The sequence below is a fragment of the Rhinolophus hipposideros genome (assembly GCF_964194185.1).
Source record: "Rhinolophus hipposideros genome assembly, chromosome: 16".
In the NCBI taxonomy this organism is placed as follows: Eukaryota; Metazoa; Chordata; class Mammalia; order Chiroptera; family Rhinolophidae; genus Rhinolophus; species Rhinolophus hipposideros.
In genome coordinates, this window is record NC_138062.1 from 16,441,597 (window position 1) to 16,469,245 (window position 27,649).

Here is a 27,649-nt window from a genome sequence, read left to right on the forward strand (position 1 = left end):
CTCTTCACGGGCTCTACTTCCACATGGAAATATCCTATTACCTGGGGTGACTGCAAATTACAGAGAACAAATTTGCAACCAGGATGCTGTAGCTTCGGGACAAAATTAAAGACCGCTATAGCTGCATCAAGCCAGACTTATTCACATGCTGCGGTCAGCCAGCTGAATAGAGGTACCAGATTGTATTTGCTGCGGGTGTTGCAAGTCTCTTAGAAGGTTCTTAGGGCTGACTCTTGACCTTGATCTCTATGCAGGTTTTCAATCATAAGTTCCTTGATGGTATTTCACTTAGGCTGAATAAATACTTTAATACCTGACCACATACAAAAGTGTCTCTGTACGCTACATCAATTACATAGTTTTAAAAATTCCAAAAATCTTTGCATTGGCCCAAGAGTAAATCACAAAGCCACACAGTGTTTAGATTTGGCTGTTATTTCTGGGAATTACTGAAAGTGATGGCTTGAATTTCAACTTTGCAGAATTTACTGACAATTTTGATGTTCCTTCTTTTTCTATGTTTACTTTGGCTCGTGGCTGCATGTGGTCTGAGGTTTTGTGAGGGATTAAGGCTGCTGGCAGGTTCTGTCTCTACAGAAATATGATCTTTGTACACTGGACTAAATCGGCCTGGGGAGGCTCATCTCGGTGCTGTAACCATATTGTAGATATTTAAGTAGTGGTAGAATCATAACTTTTCACTTAGTTTATCCTCTTATTTATATATTTTTACATGTCTATTCAAGGTTCTAGAATAAGATTTTTTTGAGAAGGGACTCTTGGGGTTATTTATAAGACTATGCTTGCTCAGACTTTCTCATGTTTTACATTTTTTAGTAGTCAGATTTTAATAATATATTCCTTTATGGCTTCTAGTTTCAACACTCTGCTTAGGAACCTCTTTTGCACCAGCGATGATAGAAATGCTCATCTAAAATTGCTTATCGAAAACTTTTGGTTTTACTTTTTACATTTAAATCTTGAATGACCTAAATGTGATTTAATAACACAACATGTACAGTATTGAGCTCTTATAATGTGATAGGCAGAAAGGAGACAGAGAAGATGCAATTTATTTTTCCCCTAAATATTCATATATATTTGGGTCTACTTTTGGATTTTATTTTACCATAAGGGTGACCTATCTTCTGCTGAACCTTCACCAGGCTGTTTCAGTTGTCTCGGCTTTTAACATACTGTGTTTCCCCCAAAATAAGACCTACCCCGAAAATAAGCCCCAGTTAAGATTGGCATCCAGACGGACGCATTTAGTACGTTATGACGATGTTCCAGAAGAAGATGACATGACTGTATTTGAATAAATGTAGATTGTTGCATGTGAAAAAATAAGACATCCCCTAAAAATACACCCTAATGCGTCTTTTGGAGCAAAAATTAGTATAAGACCCAGTCTTATTTTCGGAGAAACACGGTATTTACTATCTGGTAGCCTAACACTTCCTTCACTAATTTTCCCGATACAATTTTCTTATTATCTATTTATATTAAGAGACCATAGTGCCTAATGGAAAAAGGGTTGGGTTCTGGATCTGGACAGCCTGTTTCAAAACCTAGCTCAGCATTTCAAAAATAGGCAACCAACTTTTGGATAGCCACAAAGTTCTCAATTACTCATCATCCATTTTGAGGAACCTGAGAAAACATTTCCTCTTCCTGTAGGGCAAAGTATAATTAACTATTTTAAACTTAAGTGCTTAGTTACACTACCTGTATCACTCATACCACTATTAGGTCTTCCTGATACATGGCATCCGCTGGGAGAGACTGGAAATGGCAGTGGGGCAGTTCTAGTCAACCTTACTTATTTTTACTATTCATAATGAATTCTAGGGCTGACGATGATAACAAAAGAGGAGATGGGAGTCTGATATATTGCTCCATGCACTTTACGCTATGTATTGTGCATGGTAAAAAGAGATACCGAGGGTATGCATTTACCCCAATAGAAATCGTCATTAAGAACTTAGTTCATAGGGATATCCAAAAACGGTACAAAGTCAGATGCATTTGGATGAATTAGCTGACCAGTCTGATCAATACAGAAAGTCCAGGGCAAAAAGCAACTGTAGGATCGAATCTGTTCAAATGAAACATGTGCACCAATGGGAGTTATCAGATAATTCCTTGATCTTTGCTTCGTTTTGGGACGTGCAGCTAGTGTGTCGGGGACAAGCCAGCAGATTCTCCCCAGGTGCACTGTGGGAGGGAGGAGGGGGGAGGACCAGGGCTGAGGAGGGGGACAGAGTGCTGAAAGCCCAGCTGAGTGATCTCATTAAACGCTGCCCTAAGTATCTAACCTATGACACACGGGAGGCTCTGAGACCCAGGGAAGAGAAGTTAACCAACAGCATATATTATATGAGTGAAATCTACAAAGAGGCCTTGCTATTTGGGCAATTCTATGTTTCCTGTGGCGCCTGGTCACTCTATTATCGATTGCCTCCTTTTGCAAAATTGTGTCAATTTACCATCAAGCTTCCTGAGTGATCACTGTTAGGGCATTATGGTATATTCTGGAAAAGTTCTTTAGCCCTGCCAGAGAACGTGTAACCATACGACCTGCCCGTCATGCAAACAGCAGGGCCATCCTGTATATTTAGTGCTTCCTTTTCCCAGGACAGTACTCAATTGCTGTTCTCTAATTGGGCACATGCACATAAGTAAGGAATCAAAACAAAAGTTTGGAAAGCCAAAGAATATTTAATAACCAGGAAATCCTTATAAATGCAAAACCAGGTTGTTTAAACATTGCACTGATAGACTGTCTACAACACCAGCAGAGTGCTAGACATTTTACTGAGCCTGAAGCCCCTCCCTCTCTGTGCATCTGGGAGGGTGGTAATGTCCCTTCTGGGTATGAGCAAATCCTTTTTTAGTTCTCTGCGTCCTCTCTCTCCTCTAATCTTTACTTTAGTCTCACTGATAGCCCCTTAGAATTTAGGTAATAATAAGAAAGGGCTGCAGTTTTTATTTATAGAGATGTTCTATTTATACACTTCATATCTACTGTTGTTTTACAGTAAGCTCCTAATGCTCATCTAGTCTCATGTGAAATATGATGATGCATGTGAAATAATTTTAAAAACCGCCAAGTAGCATCAAAACACAAAGTAGTACCATTTTATGCGTTGATTAAAAAATGTTTTTAATAAACATAGATGCCAACATCCTAAATAAAGCATCATAGATAGACTCCAAAAAGATAGTAAAAAGCCTTTGTGACCAAGTGGGATTTATCCTAGGAAGGTGAAGGTGAATTAACGTTACAAAATATATTCATGTGGTTTAGTACATTAACGAACTAAAGGAATAAAATGTATGATTATCTTGTGTGGCTAGCCGTCCTTCAAAATCTGTTCTCATATTTCTACAGTATTAGTGTTTTCGCTGCGCACAGGCTATCCAGCAAAAAGTGTCAATCCTCAGACTCCCTTGCAGCTAGCTCTGGCTCTCTGATGAACATTTCACTAGTGAGATGTGTGTGGAGATGATGTTGGCTCCTCTGGGGTCTTACCCATAAAGGACTGAGTATATGCACCCTAGATCCTGTCTCCCCTTTTATTCTGACTTCAGATAGAGAGATGTGGGACAGACAGCTTCTTAGAGAAGAAAGCTGTATGTTAAGGAGGGAACCCATTCCTGATATTTACAAAGCATAATATAAGGAAATTCCCTTAATGTGATAAAGAGTATCTTCAGAAATAGGACATTAAATGGAGGGAAAAAAACATTAGGAGTTTTTCAATTCAAATCATGAGTACACAAGCATAATACAACATTTAAAGTAGAAGTCATATCTGGTTCAAAGAGACATAGAAAGTAGAGTGGTAAATCCTGGAAAGAAGGAGTGCAAACAGTCATTATTTGGGAGATCGCATGACCACATAAAAAACCCAAGATAATTTAACTACTGAAATTAGAACAATGTTCAGTAAAGTACAAGATTCACGATCAACATACAAAATCAAGCTCTCTATACACCAATAATACCTAACCAGGACATGTAATGAAAACAAATGATCTATGCATATAGCAAACGATGTAAAATGCCTAAGAATAAACCTAATAAACACTGGCCCTATGTGAAGGTTATATAATAATGTGTCTGTGAAAGACATCAAAAATTTCTGAAGAAGCAGATTTCATTTTAACCCAAGAATTATTTAGCATTATGTATTTAGTTTCCAAACATATGTGATTTTTAAAAAGTTACCCATTTATAATTGTTATTTTGTGTTATGGCGTTATGGTCAAAGAACATAGACCTCTTGATACTGATACTTAACCATCTAGTACATTTGGGGTGGGGGGTGTATATGTTCCATTTGTATTCAGAAACATTGTATTAAGAAACATCCTTTGTTGGGTATACATGTCTTATTGATTAAGCTTATTAATCGTATTCAGATCTTCCATATCTGCTTATTTTTGTCTGCTGGCTCGCCTGACAGGGGTGTGTTAAATGTGCATACAACTGTTGCTCTGTTTTCTCTCTGAAGTTCTGCCATCTGCTGATGGATTTTTTGAGTTTGCATAGTTAACTGCATACATATTCATGATGGTTGTATCTGTTTACACTGTTGTGGATGTGGAGAGCTCTGACGTCCTCGTAATTCTTGTTCTTTGTAAGGGATCTGCTCTTCCTCTTTGTATCCTTTTGGAGTTGTATTTGAAAATAGTCTTCCATGTCACTTAAATGTTACTATGTATGAGTATTCATCAGGTAGTTTGGCCATATATGGACACTTTCAATCTGAGGTATTTCATTTTTTTCTTTAATTCTAAAATATTTGTCTTCATACTTAATTGACATGTTTCCTCCTATTTTTTTTTTCTTTCCTGTGCCTCCTATTATCCTGTCGGTGGCACTTATCCTATTCAGCATATTTTGTGCACTTTTCCCCTCTCATTTAAAAAACTTTTTATTTTGAAACAATTATAGATTAATAAGTGGCAAAAACAGTACACAGAGGGCCCATGCACCCATCTCCTAGCTTCCTCCGGTGGTGGCGTCTTATATATTATAGTGCATTATCAAAACAGGAAACTGATTGGCACAATACGATTAACTAGCTTACAGGATTTACTCGGATTTCACTAATTTTGGCAGGTACAAACTTTAAAGATGTCTTTGTGTAAAATTGCATGACATTTAGTCACACATATAGAGTCATACAATCACTACCACAATTAAAATATTAAAATATTCCATTACCACAAAGGAATTCCTTCCTTCCTCCCCCTCTGCTCCCTCTTCCCTAAACCCTGGATGTTGACTCATCTATTTTCCATCTCTATAATTTTGTCATTTCTAAAATGTTATATAAATGGAATCATATAGTGTGTGATCTCATACCCTTTTTTCACTTAACAAAATGCCCTTAACGTCCATCCAAGTTATTACGTGTAACAGTTATTCATCCCTTTGAATTGCTGAGTAGTAGTTTATGGTAGAGAATGTAGCACTCCATAGTTGCTGAACTATTGACTCATTGATGGACATACAGGTTATTTCCAGTTCTTGGCTATTAGAAATAAAGCTGCTATGAACATTAGTGTACAAGTTTTGTATGAATATAAGTTTTCATTTCTCTGGGATGAATGCCAAGGAGTGCAGTTGTTAGTTGTACAGCAATTGCATGTTTGGTTTTTAAAAGAAATTGCCAAACTGTTTTCGGGAGAGGCTATATCATTTTACATTTTCATCAGCAATATATGCATGACTCAGTTTCTCAGCATCCTTGCCAGCATTTGCCAACTCATAATTATTATTTTAGCCATTGTAATAGCTGTATAGTGGTATTTCATTGTGTCTTTTATAATTTCTCTTTATCCTTTCTGGCTGACTGGTAGAAGAGCTTCTCACGCTGATCTTTACACTCATGAATTTATCTTTAGTTGTATCCATTCTCTATTGTATCCCACTTATTGTGTTCTTCATAACTGGTATACTTTTCGTACTAAATGTTTCCCATTGGTTCTTTTCTTTTTTTTTTTTTTACAACTTCTAGCTCCTGCTGCATAGAATTTTCCCTTTCTTAATATTTATGGTCCATCTTTTCAAACATTCTTTCACAGATATTACTCATTTTTTACATGAATGGCATTATACAATGCATATTTTAACTGGCTTTTTGCATTTAACAATACACTGTGAAGGTGTTTTCACGTCAAAAACATTCTTCTACAATTTCCTTTTTAATGACCGAAGAGCATTCATTTCCATGAACGTGCAGTAGCGTCCATCCCTTTAATCCCACACCTCAGCAGCTGCTTAATAGAAAATGCTGATAAGATGGTGAAGTTCTAGACCTTTTTGCCATACATACCTTCCACATTTTAGTTCAAATGAAAACATAAATGTATATTCATTTGCCCATCTTTTGCATAGAGCTTCTTTTTTCCCAGCTTTCTGGGGTACAGTTGTCTCATCACCTCCCCTGGGAGCTCATGCTTCTCTGGTGGAATCAGCCATTCTGCCTGGTCATGGTTTCTGGGGAGAAACCAAGGCAAGGGCCCTCCTTCTGTTCCCGCCCAAGCTTATGAATACACTCGGATGGCCCCGAGCACCACAGAACCACGAGTAGCTCCTCTCATTGGCAGGTTGTCTGCAGGATCACAGGTTGCTCGCCCTCCTCTCAGATGGCCCCACCATTGACCTGAGGCCGCCTAGATCATGAATTATCTCCCAGATCCTTATAGCTATACTCCTCAGTACACTATCTAATCAAACCCCATTTCCAACCCAAGTCCTGCTTCTCAAACATTCTTCCATGACTCTTGTAATTTCAGTCTCTGCTCAACAAATTCCCTGGTAGCTTCCCTCTCTTCTTAGAATAATTCCTGCACCCCATTGATCCTTCACTCCCTTGCTTTGATTGATCTGTCTGCCCTACGAGGACACTACTTTTTCTGCACTATGGTTAAGGGGAAAGCTGTGTGTTTTTTTAAATTTTTATTTCTTTTTATTAAACCATACTCGACATACCTCAAGGCCAGAAGATGGCCCATGTTCCGTCTTGCTATTTCCAAACCGTTACTCCTGGTCCCATCCCATTCTCCTTCAAAAACCACTTATGTTTTGAGATTCTGTCCACCTGGATTTGTAACCCCCTCTCCCCTCTCCTTACCTCTACTATCAACCTCCTGTTCATCTCCGTTATCACCCCCTTTAGCTCCTCACTCATAATTTCATCCTCCTTAGACTGGAATTTCAGCATTCACAGGAATAACCCACCACTATTCTTTTCTTCCTTGCTCTTTTATTTATCCACAGAATGTGCCCTACAAAATCCACTTTTTCTATACCTTCACTTGATCATGTGAACTCTGCTAAGAGAAAAATCTTACAAGTCATCTGTTTTCACTTTACACTTAAAATTCCTTTCTTCACATGAACACCGAATATCACCCATTCTACTCTATTCTGGACCTACCCTCGTTTTGTCCGAATGATGAGCTTACATCTTCACATCTCTCCTCAGACCTTCTGTACTCCCTTTCCCACCCATATGCTCAATTACTGATCTTACTGCCACAGTCACTGAGAAAAACATCCTGTCCGTTTATTAAGTGAGGTAAATTACAGTGAAGCACGAAGCACATGGCCTGCCACATAAAAACCAGGATATTAAGTTTATTAAAACCAAAAGATGGTAAGTTTTATTGGTATCATGACTGTTTACCACTGTCAAATATACTAATGGGACTGCATCTGCCCCACCTTTCTCTTGGGGCCATGCCGAACGTGTCTCCACTGTTACAAAGGCCTATCAGTGCAGTGTGCCCTCACTTGCCACAGCCCCCCTCAGGTGTGCGCAGGGCACACAGGACTTTTATTCTAATTAAAAGGAAAGCAATTGTCCTCTTTCCCCTCTGGTTTTAAACAGGAGCATGCAGCAGGCTAAGCTGTGCCAGTCATTCTACTACTACTGGGGGAAAAGACTAGGAACAGAGCTGGCACAGAAAGAGGATAGCCAAGATATTAGGGCAGAAATAATCTGATGACATGATGTGAGCCTGGATCAAGCCATACCTGAAGTTAGTTACCTTTGGACTTTGCAGTTATTTTGCTAAAGGCAGTTTGGGCTGAATAGTCTGAATCCCAAACCAGAGTTCCTAACCTTCATTACACGTCCACGTAATTTCTTAAGTGGTCTGTCATTTCATTTTACTTTGTTTATTTGAATTCGCATTGGAATTTACCCTTTGTGTTTTCATCTGCTGACACTTCAGAAAAGAAGGTCCATATCAAGCAAAATTATAGGTGTCTGCTTCACATGTATGATTCCAAGGCCATCATAGGCCATGAATGAGTCAGTCATTCCAGAAAGCTCCAAACTGTGTTCTGTGGTTTTCCTACCGCAGGGAGAGGTCAGTGCTATCCTGAACCAGGTACCTTTCCCGAAACCCATGTATGACTATACTTGTTGCAGATGGGAAGGATGTTGTCTAGAACACAGTCTTAGTCTGGAAAACAAAAATAGTTTTCGGGGGTAAAAACAAATTCATAGTAGGACTAGTTTAGGAGTGTGAAAATCTATCATTCGAGCACCACGCTGATAATTTGTAGTCCAAACCAACTGACATAATTTCTCTAGAAGACCCCTAAGTTCAAAATATTAAAGGTTCACCTGAGTTTTTAGGTTAAAAACTGGTTAATCTGGGTTCCCCCGATGCTTTACTGAAAACTTGGTATGTCAGACGCTGGGTGTTACTGAAGAGCATTTTACTTCTGCACAAGGACCCTTGAGTGGAGATTCGTCATTACAGACAGTGGCAGATGCTCAGTAACAACGAACTTGCATGAAGTCAAAAATTCTTTAAAGGCGATGCTAACAACAGCCAATTTTATTTTCCTGGGATGGCTCTAGTAACTTAATTATCTCACTGTTGTTGGTTCCTTAGTTACTCTGGAGATGATCAATGACTCACACTTAAAAAAAAATTTATATTTACCTGATTTACATGTGTGTAGAATATTCTATGAATTTGTGATAACTGTAGAGGGAGTGATAAATGTAAAATAAGGTATTTTATTTACAGTCCCACTTGTGGCATTTTCTCAGAACATATTCGGTAAATCAGACTCACAAAACACTTACTTCTAGTTTTCACGAGAATTTTAAATGGTTAAAAATAATATCACAGAGTCCAGGCTGAAATAAAACAATCATTGAATACTAAATTAATATTTTTTTACAAAAATTCGGTTTTAATAGAGCAAATAATCATGCTTAAAGAAACTTTTGCTTACATATAAAATATTTTAAATTCTAATTTTAGTTTGGACAAAACCCAATATATATGTAAATCTCATTAAGGAGCAGACTAATGGAGTCACAGGACAGGAAATTACAAGAAACCAAAATGCCTCAGTGTTTCTCTCTTCTTAATAATCTAATAAATGAAATTAAATAACAATCATTTACCATAACTTCGAACTGGGTGACCTTGGAAGAGTTACGAGACCTTTAAGCTTCAGATTCATTATCTCCAAAACTCTAATAGTAAATGGATTTAGTCCAAAGGGTTGAATGAGGATTAAATGAGATAATTCATATACAGAACTCAGGAGAGAGTAAGTGCTCAATTAAATATTAACAGTTATTAGTATCATCAACATCATCTATCAAATATTGAAAATATTCCAGTCAGCGTAAAACTTGCACCCCAACCTCATTTCCACTGGGGCCCAGAAACAAAGGATGAGATTTTGGAAAACCGAGAGTCCTTGAATACTACAGCCAAGGACCCTGAAGCCCATGCTGAGCAAGCTGCCATTTCTGCAAAACGAAAGGGTTAACTTTCCACTTCACACTGGCCAATGAAAGGAAACTCTGAGGCAGAGAAACAGAAAATTCATCTTCAAAGAAAAAACAAATTACACGACTAGGTGAGTAATTAATGGCCTACTTCCTAGTGCTCTCTTAAAGTAGTGAAAAATAAAAATGGTGTAATTTTTAGTTTGAAACAGTCACATAATCAAAGCAAAGGTGGATTTGTGTTTTGTTTTGCTTTGCTCTACTGGGAAAAATCACATCAATAATTCCCCACTATTTTTAATAATGCATGGCAAGAACTTAGAATTACAATTAAAAAACAATCACAATATCTTGGATTTAATGAACTTTCAGATAAATGTATGGCATACTATTCTGTACCATTGCATAGAATAGGGCAATACACATTGAAGCATCTCTTCCCACAAATTTTGCTTATTTGTTTGGCAGAAGTGACCTGGGATTCCCAATTCATTGTGTCAAAATTTATGTCCGACTTTAACCTAAATGGGAATCAGGAGGGCCTGTGGGAGGAGCGCTCATACCCTATGTTGTCTCCTGAGCCCTACAGGAAGCACTCTGCTTAGGACATAGCTCTATGGTTGTAACCGCCCCTCCCCTTGGCTTCCTCTTCCCCTCTATTAAGTACTTGCTCCATCTTGTTGCAGGCCGAGCTTGCATGTGGCTCATGACGTCTGCATGTTCCGATTGTAATCCTGTCTTTTTCCCCGCATAAATCCTTTTCGGTGATGAGTACCTAGTGGACTTTTATTTTACGATCAACAACTGCATAGTTCTTAAATGCCTCATTACTTTATTTGATTCATCTCTGTTTCTTTTTAGTATTCTCCAAAGCTGTCTTCAGTAGTCTTTGAAAACTGGAAGTGAGATCTCCCTCTATTAAGAATCCACATTAGGAATTCCCTTTAAGAGCAATTAAAGTTTACTATTTTGGTTTCTAGAAGCTGGCAATCCCTGCATAGTTTTCCCTACGGTAAGATGATAGCGACTATGAATTCAACAAATAACATTGAAGTCAGTTAAAAGACTGACTATTAATATATTGAGAAAATAAAAGTGGGACAGAACTTGATGATATAACTTGGTGGATAATAAACGGGCATCCCAAGGATCAAAGCTCAAACTCCAAAGAAGTGGAAAACACTACATATCTTTGGCTAGTCCCATAAATTCCAGCAAGTAGGTGTGATGCCCATTGGTATGAAATGCTTTTAGACCATCACGTAAGTGCATAAAGGCTATAAAACTCCTTAGTCTTTATGCCTTCAACAATAGATCACAGGGTAGGGGGAACTGGGTACATTTTATCAGGATCTTAGGTGTAGGAAAGGGAGAAGAGGAGGGCAATTGAGTACCTATTTTGAAAAAGCTCCACAGATCTGAAATACACCTCTCTGACCTTTGTTCCATACATTCTGCATTTTAAGTCAAAGCGTGTCTATAGCAAATACTGTCTAGTACCATCCATATCCCCTAAAAAGGCCATCTCATTTTACTATAGACTGCTCCGACTTCCAACTGCCAGCACATGGATCTGTATGCCTAAGTGGCTTTCCTTGACCACTAGAGAGCCCTCTGACTGTGTGTGCGCCAGGAGAAAGTAGAAATTGCCCCCATCTGGGAGCAGTCCTGAACTAATGACTAAGGAAGTTGGTGCATCAATACGTCAGCTCCCTCCTCTCTGTGGTGGCAGAACTCCGTGGCACGTTTCCACACCATTTCCCAGAGCTCCCTGGTGGGATTAAGCTTCAGTGACTCACAGTGGTAACTTGATTAATAACATACTCTTTATTGGCTCCTTTCCTTCCCTGTTGCATCTCTGCATTTCCCAAACCCATGTTTCCTGGAATCACCTCTCAAATAAATGGCTTGTACTTGAATCCTTGTCTTTGGTCTGCTTCTGGGGAAACCCAAACTAAGACTGTGCCAAAAATGGTTTCTCTTCTTTTCTTTCTTTATGGTTCTGATGTCCTAAATCCTAGCTATACTGGCTGAGGGACAAATATACATTGCTTCATAAGTATCATGGAAAGCGAAAACATGAACTCCTCCCCATCAATTTTTTAACTTAAAAAAAAAAAGAATCATTCAGCAGAAGTAGCTCTTTCACACCTTCTGATGCCAATGGCCCTGAGAACAGCCACAGTCACATATAGCTACGGAAAAGTACTGCTCACACCATCTACCTGAAGGGAGAGTCAAGCATTCTTCTCTCCCATGTTTGCCCTTATGGGAGATGGATATTCTTTGGATATTGAGCAGTTATTAAAATTCCTGAACATATCAGTTATTCTATAAGGCTTGCTGTCTAACATGGCAGCCACTAATCTCATGTTACTAGAGAGTACCTGAAATGTAGCTAGTGTAGTTGAGGGATTGAATTTTTAATTTTAGTTCATTTAAATTTTAATTTAAAGCCATTACTCAGTTCAATTATTGGAAGACCTTTAAGTATGTTTGAAACAACTTGGGTATGAGAATCTATTTTTTCGTAGTGTAAGTTTTATAAAATCTAAATATAGATCAAGTATGTTCTATAAAAATTTAGTATCTGATTTGAGACGTGCTGAAGTGTAAGATACACACTGGAAGTTCAAGAACTAGCATGAAAAAATGTCATTGGTAATTATTAATATTTTATATTAATAATGAGCTAATTTTACATTGACTAGATGTTAAAATAATAACATTTTGGATATATTGGGTTATATAAAATATGTTAAATTTAATTTCTCCTGTCTTGACTTCCTTTTTTTTTAAATGTGGCCATTAGAAAATCAAATTACATATGTGGCTCACATATTTTTATTAGACAGCACTGTTCAATGACCCTACCCATGATTTTTATTTGCTAGCCTACTGGGTAAAATCATTGCTGTGTAAAAAGATTAAGACAAGGAAATAGCACTCCCTGTTCTTAAGGAGTTGACATTTTAAAAGGAATGTCACAGGTTTGGTAATAATATTGAAGCCAAACTTAGAAGCAAAATAAAAAGTAAAGGTACGTAAACCTTTTTCATGGAAAGTAGCTATTCTCTTACATGAATAGATTATGATATTAAAGCAAATTACAGAAAGTGATTTAAGAAACAATGTCATCCTCCTTAAGAGTCTGAAAGTCTTGTTCTGCCTGAACAATGAAATAAATGCTCTGTCAATGTCAGCTTTCTAGATGTGAATGGAAAGATAGAATCAGGCACATAGGTCCTAGAAGGGGTTTATAACATCATCTTTTCCTTTATTTTACAGACAAGAAAAACATGGTCTAGCCAGGTTAAGTTAGACTTATTTAAGGTCAGAAATGATTTTGTTCTTTCTCCAAAAAAACCCACAAAAGAAGCATTAATTCTCAAATATAGTTCATACTCCTAGTCAAAAACCTTTCCATCATTGCAAAGCTTGTATGTTCAAACAAGTGGTTCTTACACGTACCAACTCTTCTTGATACTTCCCCTCATAATTCCTTCCATATTTCTAAATAATATATTTATACTAATATTTCTTGGATTCTCAGTTTGGACATTATTTATTGATTCTGCCATGGTAGATGAGGACATAATTCCCACGTCCCCACCTCTATCTATGTCCCCACCTCATTCCTCACTGGTCGAATCAACAGTATTCAATGCAAATTCTGCTAGTTGAGGAGCCAGGTAGTAAGTTACAATTAGCACCTTTTCTTGGTTTTCCCTGAAGTAGATAATTGCATCATACTTTCATTTACCTGGTTTTCCATATTTCCATTGTTACTTTTTCCCCTCAAATTCTACTATCTCTGCCATATGCTTACCTGTAACATTTTCTATATTCCTCAAACACGTTATCTGCTGCATACTATCTCTGCCGTATGCTTACCTGTAACATTTTCTATATTCCTCAAACATGTTATCTGCTGTATGCTTACCAGTAACATTTTCTATATTCCTCAAACACATTAGTTCCACTGGGACACTTCCTTCCTAGAACCCACTGTTCTCCTGCCCCAACATGGACCAGTTGCCTTGAAGTCTGATATGCAGCTGTCATCTGGGGGCTTGTCTTACACAGCAATCTAGTGATGGAAAAACTTTACTTCCCAAGTCAATTTTTAAACTGTCTCTTATTTGTATTTTTCAGACATCTATTAAGTCACAGCCAAACATGAACTACCAACACCACAAACAATCCAACACTCCACACACTTAAAATAGTAATGGGTGGTTTTTATGAATATTTACAACAGAAAAAGAGTGTCCTTATTTGAAGCTTTTGGTTGCCCCGCCAGCAAATGCTATCACAAGCTGTAGAGGTTTTTTAAGTCTCACTGCTGCCCACACCTGGTTGCTTTCAAAGTGACCCTAAGGTCTGGTGTACACAGGCACTGGTGTCCATGATGTTCCCAGGTTTATTTAATTGTTTAACCCCTAACTTTCTAGCTCATCATTGTTGGAAAACAGGATTGAGAGGCCTTTATGCTAAGGTAATGTGGATCCAGTTGGAATGGAAAGACAGGGCTTTGTGGTGGTGGTGGTGCTGGCATTCTGGTTTCTGCTTATCTGATCTGCTCATCCAGTGAAAGCACCAGTGTAAGCTGACCACTGAAAGAGGTTCCAGATGTGCACAGAGCTATGAAAAGCTGTTGCAGAACCACAGAGTTCTACTTCTGGGAGCGACCCAGAGGCCACCCATTAAGTCCAATCTCCATATTTTGCAATAGAGAAAATGAGGCCTAGCGACTTACCCGAGACAAAGAGGGGGTTGGTGGCAGCTTATAAGTAGGCTTTTAAAAAACATTTAGGAAAAGGAAAGTAACTGATTTCTAACAGATCAATTATCATCTTACAGATGGGTGTTGTTATTTTGTACAAGCTAAGCTTCCTGGAAGAAGCAAAATCTTTTAAATATTCATGTTGACAAGAAGAAAATTCTGAGATGTCCTAAATTAAGTTACATCAGGGCAGAGGGTGGAAGGGAGAAACAAGAGAGGTTAATCAGTTAACAGCTATAGGCCGAAACCAACAAAAGACATTCCTGAATGGATTTTGAAACTTTGAATTAACTTCCAGCTGCCTTTTTCTTGATTATCTAGAGACAATAGTCAACCACCAGGCGCCCCCACAGCTTGCCTATGCATGATATTTTTGGACTGTTGCCCAAGTCAATCTAAAAAGAGCGAACACTTTTCTCTTAGGGACTGTGCACCTATCCCAGAACTAGCCCCACTTCACATCTCTCACCTCCTTTATCTATAGCCAATGTACATTCTTTCAAATCAACTTACAGCTTTCTTCCCCAAACTCATTCTATAAGAGAGCCCTGTCAATCCTAGGACGGCAGACATGTGGTCTTCTCCATCCAGCCCAGCTGATGGTGGTTCAGACTGCATGCCTAGGACCTGGTCCTTTTCTGGCTAGCATATGGCTCAATAAACCCTTTCTTACAGAACAGCTTTCGGCTATGAAATTTTTTATTTAACAATATAGATCATTCTGCCTCTTGGGCATTTATCCTTAATACTATAACAATTTATTATAAATAAGTGTGTAAATCAAAGGACCAAATCACAACCTTTCTACCTTGTTTTTGTTTTACCACATGAAACACGAATCTTGAGGACTTTTTAATTATTTACTGTCTGGCTTTGGAGATGATAGTACGTGAAGCACATGACAGGTAAATGTTGACAGGCTGGTTCTAGAAAGACCCAGCCAGTCATGGGCTGCCGAACAGAGAAGTTAAGAGCATTTTTACTTCTTGTTCAGAGAGAGTCTTGCCAGACTCCTTAGACATGGGACCAAAGTCACTGATTTATTTGTGGCCACTGACCAAAACAAATAAAATTAAGTCAAGAGCTAATGAAGAAATGAAAAACAATTGTTTCTTTCTTTTGTTCTCGGTTTTTAGCATCTATTTGAATTTTCCAAATTACAGCTAAGTTACTATATAGAACCCTGCTAATGCACAGTAATTTCATAATTTATATCCATGGGCTAATGACATGCACACAGTCTGCATTCTAACCACCAAGGAGCTGAAGGCCTCTTCTGACACCCATCAGACACCCATCACCCATCACAGGCTTTCCACATGCTGCCTTCACAGACAGTGCAGAGTGTTCGGTAGCTGGTGCTAATTGCTTCCCTTTGCTTATTCTAGAAATTCCTACTTGTTCTCTCTTTTGTAAACAACTCTGGAGTGAAACAAAATGATAGCTTTCTTCACCACATTAACAACTTTTATTTGGAAAATCCTAAATATTAGTTTCTGGAGCCTCAAAACCATTTCAACAGATTACAGCAACATAACTTCATTTCCTTTCTAGAAACAGCACTCTGCATGAAACATAGCATACTTTACCCTTAAATGAGATTCTAATGAAGGCAAAAGACAGTTACAGATTTGGGTTGCTGAGCAACCGATAAAGCAGCTTTCCAAATCTGAAGCAAATAAATATATTCGAACTGAAATTTAAGGATAATAAGTTATATGGGAATAATATTAACTAAAGGATAAATTTGGAGAGCAAAGGAAAGCATGGTTGATTGTTCCCAGCATAGTGATAGAATAATTATACCAAATGTGGAAAGATTGGAATCATGTTAATGTTCTTATCTTCAGATAGCCCAGATCTTAATGGGGTCATTCAAGAATGAAATTCATAAAATAATGCAAAGTGTCATCTGCAAATACATGCACTACAATAAACCCGGCTTGTTCCTAGGAGGAAGAAATTTTATTGATAATATGAAAAATTCTTCAAGTTCTCGGATTCCTTGTCACAAAAGAATGTGCAGTAATGATTGCAACTTGAGGTCCATTTATCTGGAATTTTGGTATACTTAGGTATATATTTATGGACCTTATTTTTGGCCTTAGAACTTCCATCTGAGCACATAGGAATTTTCAGACAAACTTGGTAGGGATAATGAGATAGAGAATTAACCAGAGATTGGGAAGAAAAGAGGAAGATAAGGCAGAAGGCTGTGCAGTTGAGCTGCGTCTCTTGGGCAGGCGTGGGAGATGTTAAAGACGGCTGGAGCACCGTCAGCGGGCCTTGGCTTTGCTCCTGTGGCTGGTAGCAGCAGAGGGTCTCGCAGTACCAAAGCAGCTGAAGGAAGAGCCACAGTGTGCTCAAGCTCTAGCTCTGTGAATGATGCTTTCTGGGGCGTGACAAGGCTGTCTGACTCTGGCCTTCCCTGGTGGGGCGGAGGTACTCAGAAATAGCTATTTCAAGGGGTGAGCTAAGCCCGGTAATGAGAAATCCTCCTTGCTGCCCCCCACACAGGGGACTACTATGGGATTTGCTGTCAATCCTACATGGAGATGGGGTCTGCTTCTTGTGAGGTTCGGTGGGCAGTGTCCTCCTGCACAGGAATGGAGGGACACCCCTAGGAGCACACAGCAGGGGACCAGGAACAGTGGCATCATGCTGCCTCGCTAGGCTCCATGAAAGGTGGAGAGGATGGGGAGATGATGCTCTCAGGAGGGACACATCTTCCCTCGGGGTGTCAGAATCAGTCTTGTGGGTTTATTAGCTTCCCTTTGCTGCGACAAATTACCACAAACTTGGTAGTTTAAAAACACTCACTTATTATTTTTCAGTTTTAGAGATCAGAAGTCTGAAATGGGTGTCACTGATTGACATCAAGGTGTCAGCAGGGCTGGTCTCCTTTTGGAGGCACTAGGGCACAAACTATTCTCTGGGCTTTCCCAGCTTCTAGAGGTGGCTTGTATTCCTTGACTTGTGGCCACTGCACTCCAACTTTGTTTCTTTTGTCACCTCTCCTCCTCTCGCTCCAATCCTCATGCTTCCCTTTCATAAGGATCCTTATAACTGTGTTTCCCCAAAAATAAGACCTGGCCAGACCGTCAGCTCTGATGCATCTTTTGGAGCAAAAATTAATATAAAACTTGGTCTTATTTTAATTTAATATAAGACCAGGTATAATATAATATAATATAATATAATATAATATAATATAATATAATATAATATATAGTATAATATAATACTGGGTCTGATACTAATTTTTGCTCCAAAAGACGGATTAGAGTTGATGGTCCGGCTAGGTTTTATTTTTGAGGAAACACGGAATTACATTGGCTAATTCAGGATAATTTCCCTATCTCAAGATCCTTAACCACATCAGCAAAAAGTCCCTTTTGACATATAAGGGAACATATTCACAGGGTCTGGAGATTAGGATGCGGACATCTTGCAGGGTGCATTATTCTGCCTACCAGAGTGAAGGTGGCAGTAGGACATATTTCTGGAGTAGGTCTCCCAGGGTCGGGTAGCTGGAGCCAGATCTTCCCTCTGATGCAGGCCTCTGATTTTCCCAGGTATTTATATGGCCTGGAGGAGTAAGATTGTTTAGGATTTCCCTAAAGTCTTCATTCTGCTTGAATAGAGTGACTTGGGCCAAGGGCTGATTTCAATAAATGTTAAAGCCATTATTTCCTGAAGCTGAAAATGACAGTTAATTTCTGTCTCCACTCTTCTCCTTCCCCCGACTAACCCCTACCCCCACCCCACACCCCAAACCCAAATCCTAGCACACTGGCAGGCATTCAGCCATGAGCAAGATCCTGGGGAGAGAATTCTATGTAAGGCAGTGACACTCATTTGTTGTAAAACACTGTCCAGGAAGGATGACAGGTCTGGTCTATTTTGGCATGAAAAAAGTTTCATGTGTGGGTGTTTGTTGGGGTAACATTGATAATTTTCCTCCTAGAGCCTAAAAATAACTGCCACCCGCATCTGACAATGTAAAAGCTTTCCCAGTAATTACTCCCTCTCAGCTCTCTCACGTATGCTCCCAGTCCCTCCAAGAGAACTGCTGGTAGAAAGGAGAAAAACAAGAGCCAGCAGATTAACTATGTTTGGAGTGGAAATCTAAGGCTATACCTGCTCTAAAACAGCCCAGCCAAATCGTGAGTTTAAAGAGGGTAAAGTGTGGAAAGTGGCAGCCCGGTTAACATCGCACACCAGGCGTTGTCTCCAAGGCAACGGCCCAAAGAGCCTGACAGGAAAGGCAACTCTAGGATCCAGCTGATCTGTGCGTGTCTAGACCCAGAATGCAAGTTGAAGGCAAGGATACAACTCCTCAAGAGGCTAATTTATAAAAAATATAAGTATTGGTTGTGGAGCTGCAGCTCCAACAGGAGCGCACGCGTGTACACACGTGTACACACACACTCCACTGCCTATGGAACAAGCTCTAACAAACCCAAGCCGGAGGCTAGTTCTGAACAGTGAGTAACCTTATTGTGGTGGCTGGCCACAAAACAAAAAACACACTTAGAAAGCAGCAAGACCCAGAAAAGCAAGGCCTGGGAGTGAGTAAATCTGGGCTATAAAAAAAATGAAAAAGGTTTTACATATTCCCTGAAGACTGGTAGCACTGAAGGGCAGAATGATTCATTGCTAGGCTCACCAGAGGAGAGAGCGAGCAGGGTGGGGTTTTCACTCAAGGCTCTCACCCACCTGCTTTTCATCTGGATTATCAGGATGGGAGTTTATGTTTAATCAATCTACAACTCTTTATTCAGTGCTCAGCACTACTAAATGTTAAGAGACAGCATGAGATAGTGGAAAATAAAATTGGAATAGTTAAAACTGCAGTCCTACCTTCACCATTTCATAGCTGTATGACTTGGGCATTTAGTCTCACTGTGTTTCAGTTCTTTCATCTCTAGGATGAAATAATGATTATATATTGATTATATATATATTAGAATTATACATTATTAATAATACTTCTTATAAACTTGAGAAATTATTATTATTATTATTATTATTATTATTGCTCTGGCTACTTCAAAAAATGGATGAAGGAATAAAATATGTAACAGTTAAATGTTATAAAAACATATGCTATTGTTACAGAAGCAAGGACAATTTTGGGGTCTAGTTAGGGAATTTAGTTAGGGAAATGATATACACACAATACTTAAAGAGAAAACTGTATTTAGCGAAATGTTAGAGGGTCTTGTAGTCAATTAGATTTCCTGATTCCATGTACTAAAGGTTCACTGTGGGGTACAGACCAATAATAAAAGTGAGAAAGGCAGTCACCAGGAAAAACTCCATGGGAGGGAGAGATGGGTTTGAGCTGGGGATAATGAGGCAGAAAGAAACTGGGAGGACATTCCAGAACGTGAGAGATTCATGAGCCAATACACAGAGATAATGAGAAGTAAATCTGCAGTTTTCCTGCTTCTAGGAAACTGTCACATTTCAGGCCCATTTAAAACCCTCTCCTACAAACCATGATGGGGAATAATATAGTAATATCTACCAAACCACAAAATGTACATACCTTTTGACACAGCACTTTCACTTTTAGGAACTGACCCTACAGATGTATATGTAGGTATTCATGTGAATAATATTTATAAAGATATTCACTGCAGCCCAGTTTGTATATTTGATAGAAACATAATTTAAAATCCAGAAGTACAATCTAAGTAGCTATCAATAGGAGCTTGGTTAGAAAATTGTGGTATATCCACAGTAAAATATTTCACAGATTTTATAAAATGCGAAGTATATAACAGGCTCCGTAGGCACTGATTTTGAATAACTATCAAGATTTATTGTTACGTGGAATAAACAAAGCACAGAACTGTGTGCCTAATGCTACCATCTGTGTAAAAAGAAAAAGAAACACTATGTACAGATTGGTTGTCAATACACAGGCTACCTGCATCCAAGTAACAGCTTAGCACAGAGGAGTGAGAGGGAGCTGTACTTTTCATTAAATACCTTTTGAATTCTGTTTCATACTCACATATTTATTACCTAGTCAAAAATTACTTTCAAAGTACCATCTGGTGGCCCAGTACTTTTAAAGAGTCTCGATAATTTTGTACACTCTGACTTTAGTTTAGGAAGCCCTGATAAATAGTGTTCCCTGAAGAGCCTATAATTGATATTGCTTCCAGGTAGGTAATTTCAAGTTGTTCAACACAGAGTCCAGTCCAGTTCCCTGTGGACTTTACTTAATGGTTGGGTACTGCTATGGACTAAATTGTGTCCCCACCAACCCCTAAATTCCTATGCTGACGTCCATACCCTCAATGTGACTGTATTTGGAGACAGACTTTAAAGAGGTAGTTAAGGTTAAGTGAGGTCATAAGGATGGGGCTGTGATCCCATCAGGCTGGTGTCCTTACAAGAAGAGGAAAAGACACCAGAGTTTTCTCTCTCTTCACCATGTGAGGACACAGTGAGAAGGCAGCCATCTACAAGCTAGGGAGAGAGACCTCACCAGAAACCAACCATACTGGCACCTTGATCTTGGACTCCCAGCCTCCGGAGCTGTGAGAAAATAAAATTCTGTTGTTTAAGCCACCCAGTCTGTGGTATTTTGTTATGGCAGTCAGAGCCAACTTAGACGGGTGCCATCACGGACTCTTACGGAGGAGGGCAGCCCTCTAGACAGTGTGAGCTGAGCTGAAGTGGTAGTTGCAATGCCTGAGCCACACAGGAGCACTGCTGAAATGCAACAACACAGCTGTGGGTAAAACTGAAAGAATGTGTGCATGTAGCTCAGTGTCCTGGCTCCTGGGCTGTCCCCCCTGACTGTGACCTTGAACCATCAGCCTCTGCAGGATTTGTCTGAAGAATCTCTAAGTTGCCTCCAGCTTGAGGGTACCAGGATCTATGACACACAGACAGCAAAAAATGCCACTGCCAAGAGTCAAGTTCATGTCCCAAAATAGTGCAGTTTCATATTTGTGGAAGATAAATAGCAGCCTGTAACCTAGGAGTTCTCAATCGGTGAGAGCAGATCGACTTAGATTTCAAAGCCTCACAAAGCTGGCTGCTGCCCCTGTTGCTGCTGCAGACACAGAACCTTCCTCACTCTGAGTCTTGCCAGCCTTTTCAAGTTGGTAAGGCAGGACATGTTCTACTCTGAGAATTCACTACTCTGAAAATCCACCTCGTAGACGCCCTGACACTCCAAAACAAAGCAGCAAAGAGGCATTCCATCTCACAAACAGACAAAAGTATGACAATTCCTGTTGCTATCAAAGCAAGAGAGGTGGTGTTAAGCCAACCTCTAAAACACACATTGCTCAGGTATCATTCATACCAAATGGGAAGTGCCTCTGCTGACAAGCTTGTCCCACACTTGAAAGACAAAGACCCAGGGATACTCTTGTGGTTGAAACTTAACCTCACACACTGAAACAGCAATACTGGAAAGCCTAGCTGAAGTGCTGATGCTTTTTTTTTCCCCAGTCAGTTTTGAATTCTTATTATCAAGGGTATACATGACATAGCAAAACCTACGAAGAGAAATCCTTATGGTTCAGGCACGGAATAATTTCTGTAATGAAGTTAGGGGAATGGCGATCTTGTTTGTTACAAACACTTAGGGCATGTGGTTTCAAGACAAATATAACCCAGGATCGTGGGCAACAATTTCATATTGAAGTCATCCTGAACTTGGGACACAACACATTTCCACTGTATTCATTCTTCGCAAAGCTGAAGAAAGAGCTTTATCAGATTAGAAGTTGAAATGAACTTGAAAACCGGTTTTGAAAGACAAGCAAGCCTCTCCAAGGAACCAGTTTAGAAAAATTCTGCCTCTAACTCTCTCTGAGTACATAGTTCTGAGATTATGGCAAAATTTATCTACTTAATTCAAAAACAAGAACGAGAAGATACCTAAGTACAAATTTCATAAATACATTGTAGATTCCTTGGGTTAACATATATAAGGGGGATTCCTGGTTATAGGTTTTAATCTTGGAAAGTCTCTAGAACTCTAGATACAAGAGTGGTTCACCCCTTCAATCCTTATTACATTCTGTAAGTACACAAGACATATTGGTTTACCAACAAATACTGGGGGTGTCAAAAAATGTATACTCATGATTTGTATTCATCTTTTGTTATTGGTATATATTGAGTATTACAATTTTAATACAGTTTTATTCCTTTATTAACATGTATACATTTTTTGTCACCTTCTGTATATTCGATTTTGAGCAACCAAATTACCAGGCAGGTGGTAGTCTAACTCTTTCAGAATATTAAAGAAAAATGCAGTATAATTTTCATGCACAACTCAGGATACTAGAAAGTATATCAATTTCAAGATAAATATTGCCTACATTGACTTAAAATTTTTGACTTTGTTCTTGCCACACACTTAGGTCAAGACAGAGGTAATGGGATTTGTTAAAAATTTGCCTTTCCACACCCCAAATGAGCTGTTGCCTGAAAGGTTATATTTCAACAGGGATTTTGTTTGGGAGGTTTCGTAAATGTTCATCCCTAGAGACAGGCATCTCATTCAAAAGTTATTTCAACTTGCAAGAATTGCAAATGGTACCACATACAAATAAGCATAACAATGGGAAACCTTTTCAGCTATTTTACAAGTCTTATGTTATAATAATTATCAGAATGACTCATTCAGTACTAATTTATCTATGGCCTTTTGAAAACTGCTACACAGAAAAGGAATTAAATAAATTAACGTGACTTACACCTTATAATTGAATAATTACATTGGAAAAATGTTTAAGAGGCTCAGACTTAACCCATTAAGATATAGGCCAGATATTTCCCCTTATCTGTATTTGATCAGGTTTATGGAAAATTTTCAAGAGATTCTATTTCCACTATGCCTACAACCTGTCTTTAAAAGTCTAACTGTAAATCCCTCAAAATGAGTTAAATTCTGTGTTACTCCATCAAAGCCTATCTATGAGTAGCCCCCGCCCCCTCCTCTTTTCTTTAGATACTGTTTTATTGATGTATCTCTGTTTGGTTATTTTTGGTCTTCTCATATTTCTCCAATTCCTGCCCATTTTTATACTATTCCATCTTCATTTATCTTCAGTCCTCCTTTCTCTCCTGTCTTTTCAGTTCCAGTAATTATTCAGCAGAAATTTGTGTTTTCTATTCCTAATTGTAAAAGAAGATGAAAGGAATAGTTTATACAGTCTCCTAGAAGGATTAAAAATACAACCAAATTTAATGATATTTCAAAAAATAATCTTGGATCAATTCTTTTTCTGCTCTTTACAGAATGTATTTTTTTCTACATCTGGTTTAAAACAATACCGAGAATAACTGAATAAGTATTAGTAATAAATGTAAGCAAAGGAGTAAATAGCTTTAATGGAGGAAATAAATAGAATTATAATAATTAAAGAGTATACGTTTCTTATTGAAAAAGACTTTCTTGAAAAATCAGGATGTTTTCAGGGCATGGTCCAAAATTCTAAAGACTATCAAAACTGAAATCTATTTGGGTTTTGTTAAACAATTTATACAGGCGTATTCTCAAAATGAATTTTAAATAGTTTACAATAAAAACATACACTTTGTTTTTCTTTAAATTCACTCACTTTAACTTTCATAGTAATAAATAACATTTGTGAACTAATGGGCTTGGTGTGATTGACAGGTATGTGTATATATCTATAAGCGTATACACAGTTCAATCTGTAATATTGATCTAGATATCCCCTGAAATCATTTCGTGGTCTGAGTTCCCACTTTAGTTTGGGAAAATGCGGTATCTCAGTTCTGCTTACATAAAGCAAACAATTTTATTGCAGATTATTACACAGTAAAAGCATTATACAGCATTAACTGAAGACTTACAATTTTGAGTATTAGGAATGCTTTCTACCAGGGTGTTCCTTGAACTTGTTTATGGTCAAAGCCACATGCACAACAGTCTTCACCGTATTTGATTAAGCTACACCAGAACAGGTTATCTGACTCCTATCATAGTTCTGTCAACAGCCTCTCATTCTAAGAACAGACCAATGATGTCAGCCCTGAACCCAACTCCCTCCCCCACCTCCTTCCTCTCCTCACTATCTTAAACCCTACCACATGGAATGATTAAGAGCTTGGGTCAAAACGACGTGGTTACATAAACACCCACTATTTCCGTCTTGTGGAAACGCTTTCCCTGAGTTACTCGGTGTGCGCTTCAGCTCAGAGAACGCATGTCCTCTCTTGGCTTGCACTGAAAATAATACTGTTTGGCCTAATCTCACTGATAAATTCTGAAACCTTTTACCCAGGGCTGCTGCAGGCACCAAGTGACATAACTACGAATCAGACAGGACTGGCAACTTCTAACTAAGTCGGGGTACTGCAGAGGGAAGGCTGGGCAAAGAGGCCTGGGTTCTTGGTCTGGTTGCAGCTGTGCCACGAGTCAGCCCACCTTCCCTCCATTTTCTCAATGAGGAAGTCAGCTCTGACCACTTCAGAGAGCTCTTCCCGTCATGACTTTTAAGTTCTCCAAGGAGTGCTCTCAAAAATACTAAGAGGGAAAGAACGTTATCTGTGGCATTCTCCACTATGTACCTAATGCCTATAGCACCATCTGACACATCGTAGATGCTTAAAAGATATCTATTGAAAGAAATAACCAAGAGGCCCATTTACTACTACCACTCCTAAGGGACTGTCCTTCATTTAGGAGACTCAGATTCTTTTTCTGCCCCAATAGAGATATATTTATTGAGTTGACACAAAGTTACTTATTACTTATTGGGCCAAGTATGAGAGGTTAAAAAAAAATAGTAAAGGACTGAATTTTGAAAAGGAAGGAGAGAAAGAGCCGTGGAAATATTTTTAAGGAGTAAACACACCATACAACATACTACAATAGCTTTCCAGATTAATGTGTATCATAGAAAGTTACATACATCGTATGGTATAACTCTCTCAGGAGGCTTTAAAAAGGGGCCTAAGCAGTATCCCCCACCCCCAAAACACATATTGATATTGTATTGAACTACGACCTTTGCAAGCTACCAGGACCCACTGTTCACTGAAATCTGCTGAGGGGACTGATGACAGAGGAAGCAAGAGAAAGAAGGCAAATGCTTGTCCTCTCTTGTTCTCTCACCTTTCTCATTGCCTTTGTCTCCTTCAGTAACAGTTGCCCCATTCCAATCCCCAACAGTCACTCACACCCTGTCTGTTGTCCCCACAACCCCGGAAGTCCAAGTGAAGGGGAGGAAGGTCATGGGTGCCTCTGCTGACCACGTGGGGCAAAGAGAGGTGCTGCAGGACTGAATTTTCTCCCACTCAGCAGAGAGGAGTCTTGGTGAGGACTACAGGAGGTGGAAGTAAAGGGGCATTCAACGACTAGGGCCTTGGAAAGAAGGGAAGCAATCCTACGAGGTTCTCTGTGAGGTGATGCAGCCTCCACTGCTAGGGGTTTTAGCCCCACTGAAATTCTGTTTCCTTTCCAGGTGTTCCCTCACTCCCATTTCTGCTTCCCCAGCCCGCTCTCCTTTAGGACATCAGAATATGAATAGCTACTTAGATCTCAGAAGTGCCTGCAGATAGGAGAAGCCCACCCAGGTTAGGAAGGCAGGATGGTTCTTTAAGTGAATGGAAGATGTGGAGTTGTACCCCAGAAACCAACTAGGATTCTGAATTCAGTTTCTCAAAGACACTTTATACCTGCTGCAGTGGTTCTATACTGGGTTCAGTTCATTCATTCCGTGGCACTCAATAAATATCTATTAAGCATATACAATGTGCCATGCTGGGCTCCAGGGCTATAATGACGGTGAACAAAAAAAATACACGTTCTCCTACTTTCATGGGACTCCACGTTTAGTGGAAGAGACAGATATTACTACTTAAAAAAAAAAAAACTCCACCAATAAACGTGCAATTACAAACTGACATAAGTACCAAGAAGGAATGAGGTTCTCTGGGAATGTTCTACAAAGAAGCCTGGGGTAGGGCTAGGAGTCAGCAAAGGTCTTCTGGAGGACTGACATGAGCTGACCTCTGAAGAATGAGTAGGCGATGTCTCAGCACAGGTGTGGGGTGGGAGCAGAAGGGAAATGAGGAGGCAGGAAATTCGAACCCCTTGAACTTTAGTCACATCTATCATTCTCTAGCATATTCAGATGTGGCTCATAGAATTGTGTCTGAAAACTTGCTAAAAGGCCATTGTTACTGAGAATTCTCTCGTGAGGTGAGAGGTTACAGACCCAGGTGAGCCTGGAGACAGGATTCTTCTGATGGCTGACCCTTGTGTTATCCATTCTGTGTCTTGTAATAACTTTTTTTTGTACTTTGTAACTACAGAATTATGTTTGCTAGATTACTTTTTAAAGAAGTGGTCTTCGAACGATATGCATTTCAAAAGTTATTGCCTTGGTAATATAACCATTAATCCTACTTGTCACTAGAAATTGCTCTACTTGGTATTTAACAGAAGAGCTTCAAATCTCTACTCTCTACTCTTGTCCCTCCAGGCCTGAATGAATCTGTGTATCAGTGACTACAGCAGATGACTTCCTTTTTTTTTTTTTTTTTTTTTTTTTTTATGAAAGCTCAAATGAGGGGTTTTTGTTCCAACAAACTGCATGAGCAATGGTCCTGTGTGGCAAGAAAGAGCACAGAATGTTCCGAGTATTGGAAAGGGATATATTAGGAGGTACAATCGACAAGGCTTGTAGGGATCTGAGGGATGAGAAGGGGTTGGAATGACCCCCAGAAGACCCCAAGATTTCTGGCCTACATATGGCAGAGCCATTGTTTGCATTGGGGGGAGGCATGGAAGAAATCTAAATTTGGGAGGGAAGACATGGTTTTGGACAAGCTGAGTCTGAGGTGACTGAGAAATCCAAGTAGAGAAACTATGGATGGATCGGTGGAGAAGTTAAGGAGGGGAGACGGAAATTCAGCAGCTGTCAGAATGTAGATGGTACTTGAAGCGCAGATGTGGATGAGGTTGAACAGGCAGATGGCACAAAGAGAGAGAAAAAGGAAGCCTAAGACCAAGAATTGAGGAATTCCACATTTAGTGCTGAGCAAAGAAGGAGACTGT

At 39.2% G+C, this 27,649-nt stretch overlaps 1 protein-coding gene across 2 annotated transcripts in view; it reads right to left on the bottom strand.

The window, feature by feature from the left end:
* RNF150 (ring finger protein 150) overlaps positions 1–27,649 on the bottom strand; it is a 171,866-nt gene that overhangs the window by 65,966 nt on the left and 78,251 nt on the right. The gene's annotated exons all lie outside the window — the stretch shown is intronic.